General features: G+C 44.8%; 1 pseudogene; it reads right to left on the bottom strand.

Moving 5' to 3' along the window:
* Positions 1 to 2,873: 2,873 nt before the first annotated feature.
* On the bottom strand, positions 2,874 to 4,591 carry LOC119272340 (annotated as a pseudogene).
* Between the last annotated feature and the right edge of the window lie 741 nt (positions 4,592 to 5,332).

Genomic DNA, 5,332 nt, shown 5'->3' with positions numbered 1-5,332 from the left:
ACCAGAGTAATAATTTCTCAGGAAAAATAAACCCAAGCAAGCAAAAATTACTAGGATTAATAGCTCCTGGTTTATTTGTTGTAGCAATACAAAGAGACACATGTGGGCGCTCATGGATTTGCATCTAGGAATAGTACTAGTACCAGTGCGCTAGCTCCACGGTGTCGTCGGGCTGAGCATCGCCGGTCGGACTACATTTTCTTTTTCCTTGGGTTTGGCCCATGTATAGCAAATCTAGTTGGTTGTCTGCATGTGCACCTCATCTGGAACCCTTCGGCTAGGACGGCGACATCAGCTTGAGGAGTCGACGGCATGGCGCGGCCACTATTAATGCCAGGATGCCGGATCGTTGAGATATGTCGGCCGCAGTAGTCTACATACAGAAAAGAAAGCACACCAGCAAAAAGGATATACTCTGGACAAATAATCCGTAGAGAGTAATTAACTGGAACCATGGCACCTGATGATTCATCTGCTAACAGGTATAGCGAATTTGGAGCCGACAGCATCACGTAAGCACACATCAAGTCAAACCGGACTAGCACACGCAAAATGTACACGTAGAGACAACTACCCAAAAGTTTAGCGTCCCTCCAAGCATATAATTTAATATGGTAAATAATAAAGTAGAGGAAGGAAAGATGGAATCTTCCCTGTACGCCTCTGCCGGTCAGAATCTTACCATTGATTTGAATAGCACAAATTTCACTAGATGTAAACATTACTCAAATGCTTAAATTTCACCGACGCAGTGAAGTGTGCCTACGTGATTAATGTGTGTCAGCCCCACTTCTTCAGAAGCAAGCAAAGGAGAAGACTCCTACACACACATCCGAAATGTACCACACACATAGCATCACATCATATTAAAGCACGAGCGCACATCAAAATATTGCTAATTTTCTTTTGTTCCATCTGTCTGAAGTTTCTAACAAACCCAACATTAGCTATAAATAGTAATAACAATGCAAGTTCACTTGCTTGACTAGATAAACACTGACATTTGGGTTGTTCTGGGTTTTAGGTATTACTAATAAATTGCTATACCACCCCCCTTCAAAAAGAAAAGGTAACTACTAAATTTTCGTTGTAGTTGCATCAAACACACAAAATGGCCAGAATGCAGTTCCTCCTCATCCTCCTACCAACACAACAATGGAAGAAAAATGGCGTGTCACCATTCTCTAGAAACAGCTGTCGCAATGCTGCAATAGGGCACCACCCTTCTTGGTGTTGACATTCTCCTTGGACTGTTCCATCATCTTCAATGCCGGGTGTAAGAAAATCACGACCACATGGTGTTACCATAAACACACACCCGTTTACTATTTTAAGACTTGGCTATTGGGTTGTTGCAAGCAATTGGCAAATGACGATAATTGCATGAGGGTTTTTTCTTAGAAAAGGAGGATCACTCCTAGCCTCCGATGCACTATGTGACTAAACTCAACTCGTGTGTCATCTCCACTTCTTCAGAAGATAACAAAGGCAAAGACTCCAACATAAACCGGAAATGGACCACACACATAGCATCACATCATATTAAAGCGCGAGTAAACAAGACACATAGTATCTAGTCCCGACCTCATATGCTCTCTAATGAACAGTAAATCAAAAAAGAAAAAAATATGAATTATTCCAGGTTCAAACTTTGACAAATGTTTTCATGCTTGCAAATTTCATCCTGAAATAACATTCGCGAAAGTCATGCCAAAAAAATTGAATGTTATTTCGGGATGAAATTTACAAGCACTGAGAACATTTGTCAAAGTTTACACCCAAAAAAATTCAGAGTTTATTGACGTATTTTAATTTTGTTTAATTTATCGTTCATCCTAAGCTCAATTAATCTCAGAAGTAGAAGGGGACTTTCGGAGCACACATCAACATATTGCTAATTTTTTTCCATTTGTTTGAAGTTTTTCTCACAAACCAATCATCACCTACAAACAATAACAACAACACAAGTTCACTTGCTTGACTAGATAAACGCTGATATTTGGGTCTTTATGGATTTTAGGTACCACTAGTAAATTAATATATCATCCCTCTTTGCAAAGAAAATGTAACTGCTATCATCACCACCATTGTTGTTGTAGTTGCATCAAGCACACAAGACAACCAGATTCAAGGCTATGGAAGTTGAATGGCGGGTCACCGTTCCCCAAATGCAACTACTGCAGCAGGGCATCACCCTTCTTGGCATTGATGTTCTCCTTTGACTGTTCCATCTTCTTCACCATCTGTAAAAATATCTCGGCCATAGGGTATTACCATCAACACACACATTAACTGTTTTCAGATTTGGCAATTAGGTTCTTGCAAGCAATTCGCAAATGTTGGTAAGTGTAGGAGGATTTTTCTGAGAAAAAGAGGATCACCATTGGCCTCCAATGCATAGTCGTAAGAGTATGAAGGTTGATGATCGACATCATGGTTGGCCAACCGGTAAGCGCAACTGAAGGCTATCCGGACCCTCAAACAGTGAGCCACGATGGAGGGGAAAGGGAATCGACTACCCAAGCATTGCGAACGGGGACCATCGTCAAGTCTCATGGGATCCCATGTGACCACTTATTTGAATAGGTTAAATTTCACTGGATTTAAAAACTATTTGAATGGCTCAAATTTCACCGATGCAAAAAAGTGTGCCTACGTGACTAAACTCAACTCATGTGTCATCTCCAAATCTTCAGAAAAGAACAAAGGCGATGACCCCATCAGAAATGGACCACACACATTGCATCACATCATATTAAAGTGCTAGTACATATAAACATATTGCTAACTTTCTTTTGTTCCACTTGCCTGAAGTTCCTAACAAACCTATATACCTATAAACAGTAACAACAACATAAGTTCACTTGCTTCACCAGAAAAACACAGACATTTGGGTTCTTATGGGTTTTAGGTACTACTAGTAAATTACGATACCACCCCGCTCTAGAAAGGAAAGGTAACCATTATTCATTCTCATCCTCCTGCCAGCAGGACTATGGAAGCTGAATGGTGGGTCACCTATCACCAGATGCAGCTACCGCAGAGCCGCGACAGGGCGCCACCCTTCTTGGTGTTCACATTTTCCTTGGGCTGCTCCATCACCTTCTCCACTAGCTGTAAGAAATAAAAGATCACATCCACAAGGTGTTTTCATCAGCACACACACATTGACTGTTTGAAGACCTAGCATTTAGATTGTCACAAGCAATTGGCAAGTGATGGCGAGTGTAGGAGGATTGCCACGTGATGGTGGGAAAATGTACATACCATTTGTTTCTTGGTCAGCAAAATCGTCTTCTGCAACAAAATAGTGAAACTGTTTAGTAACGGTAAGAACTAAAAAGACTAAGAAAACTGAATTTTCTCATGGTTTTCATTGGTGAGCAACTTCGTACCTCCTCAGCTTTCAGATGAGAGTTCTCCTCCTTGAGGTGGTTTAGTTCGGCTTCAAGCTCCTTGGTATAAGCCTGCCCGGTTAAGAAAGATAGAGAGTGTAAGTGTCGCCAACCTTGTTACCAGTTACCACCATTGCAGAAATGACATTGCATAAATCCAACAATTTTGGCAGCCAAGTAAGTACTTGCTTCCAGCCACGCGATTGTGTGGCTGACTCACGGTTCTTGATCATGCGGTGGTGGCGGCGCTCGATGCTCCTCTCACAGGACTGATCCTCCGGAGCGCCGCGCTTCCGCGTGCCGCTGTTCTCCATCATCGCTCTGTCGCCCATACAGTTCATCATGTCAACCTCCGTCATGGTGCTCCTCCCGTACGACGACCCTGGGCTCACGATACCCACCCCACCTTGAGGAGGTGGTGGTGGCGGCACCACGACCATCCCTGCGTACCCGTTGGGGATGAACACCATGCCATCGCCCATCACCTGGAACATGCCGTTGGCCGGGGTAGGGTTCATCTGTCCATGGACCATGCCGACTGGTGCCAGATCCTCAGACCACACCAACCTTGACAAGAAACTGTTCTAGCGTCATCTCTCCAAGCGTCCCCCGTTGTTCGTTCGCCGCAAGCCCACCACCATTCCCCGCCGGTGGTTCGACGGGAATCAATGGCGAGGGCCGCGCGGACTGAGGCTGGGAATGCACCGGGCGGGTCTCCCTGTTGATCTCAGCTCACACCTCCTCCACCATCTTTCGGCATAGCGGGGGAGGCAAGGAGAACGACTCCTGCCGGGCTAGGTTGCTTCCTCCTGCATCTTCACCACCTCGGCCTCCATCAACAGCCACCACCGGAGCCACCTCCATGCCCACCAAGACACCACCGGTTGCCGCTTGGGACTCCTTGGCATTCCATATGTTGCTCATGAACTCGTCCATGTTCATGGACCCACAGTTGCGCCTTGCCTCGCACATAGAGTATTGCAGCTCGTCCAACGTTGGCGCGAAGATGGAAGACTGCCGTGCCGGTGCAACTGTCTGCTCCTCACCTTCTGGAACACGCGGGTGCGAGGTGACTTCTTCCTCGGAGAAATTCACGTCCTTGCTCATCTCTGACGCCATCCTATCTCTCCTCGCCACTGTGGTCTCGCTCTACCTACTCTTGCTTGTGGGTTGTGGTGTGTGGTCCAGTCTTTTGCCGCTCCCCCTATTTATAGCATGTAGCATGCAAGAGATAAGCATCAATTAAAGCATTAGATAGCTATTAAATTCATGTCATTGATGAAAAAGGTGGGCTATAGATAGATAGATAGATAGATAGATAGATAGATACATTAGTAGATAGTTCGTCTCGTACTGGGTAGATAGGGTACTGCCAAAGCGCCAAACGTGGCCACGCGTTAAGCCTGGTATATGAGACAAACTCGGGGGGTGTGCTGGTTCCATTCAATAGCTAGCCGACGATGGTTGCCACTGAGACGCCTCAGTACCAATGACTGAGCATTATGCACGTTAGCGTGGGAGACAAGTATATGAGTAAACCTCGTGTGGCCATTTGCCACTGCCTACTACTGCCAAGATCGCCGTTTCTAATTCGGGGGATGGATTAGTACAAGGAGTCCTACAACACGGTGCTCTTCAATTCATAGAGGTGACAAATTTGGTGTCATCAAAAATGGAAAAAATAGATAGGTGACAAAAGGTAAAGTCATTCTACACGCAAAAAGAGTGAGACATGCATTTTTTTGGAGAAAGTGAGAAATGCATGTCTACCTTTTATTTTTTGGCTTGGAGCCCTGGATCATCTAGAGGGAATCTAGGCCCAGAATTTGTCGTGCACTAGTGGGCCTCTAAGGACCACAACTACACCAATATAGTTAAAACAATTGTGGCATATACTGATCTCATACCCTTTTTTGCGAGATATCTCATACTGACTC

The sequence above is a fragment of the Triticum dicoccoides genome, chromosome 3A (genome assembly GCF_002162155.2).
Source record: "Triticum dicoccoides isolate Atlit2015 ecotype Zavitan chromosome 3A, WEW_v2.0, whole genome shotgun sequence".
In the NCBI taxonomy this organism is placed as follows: Eukaryota; Viridiplantae; Streptophyta; class Magnoliopsida; order Poales; family Poaceae; genus Triticum; species Triticum dicoccoides.
This window is presented reverse-complemented; position numbering and strand designations above follow the sequence as displayed.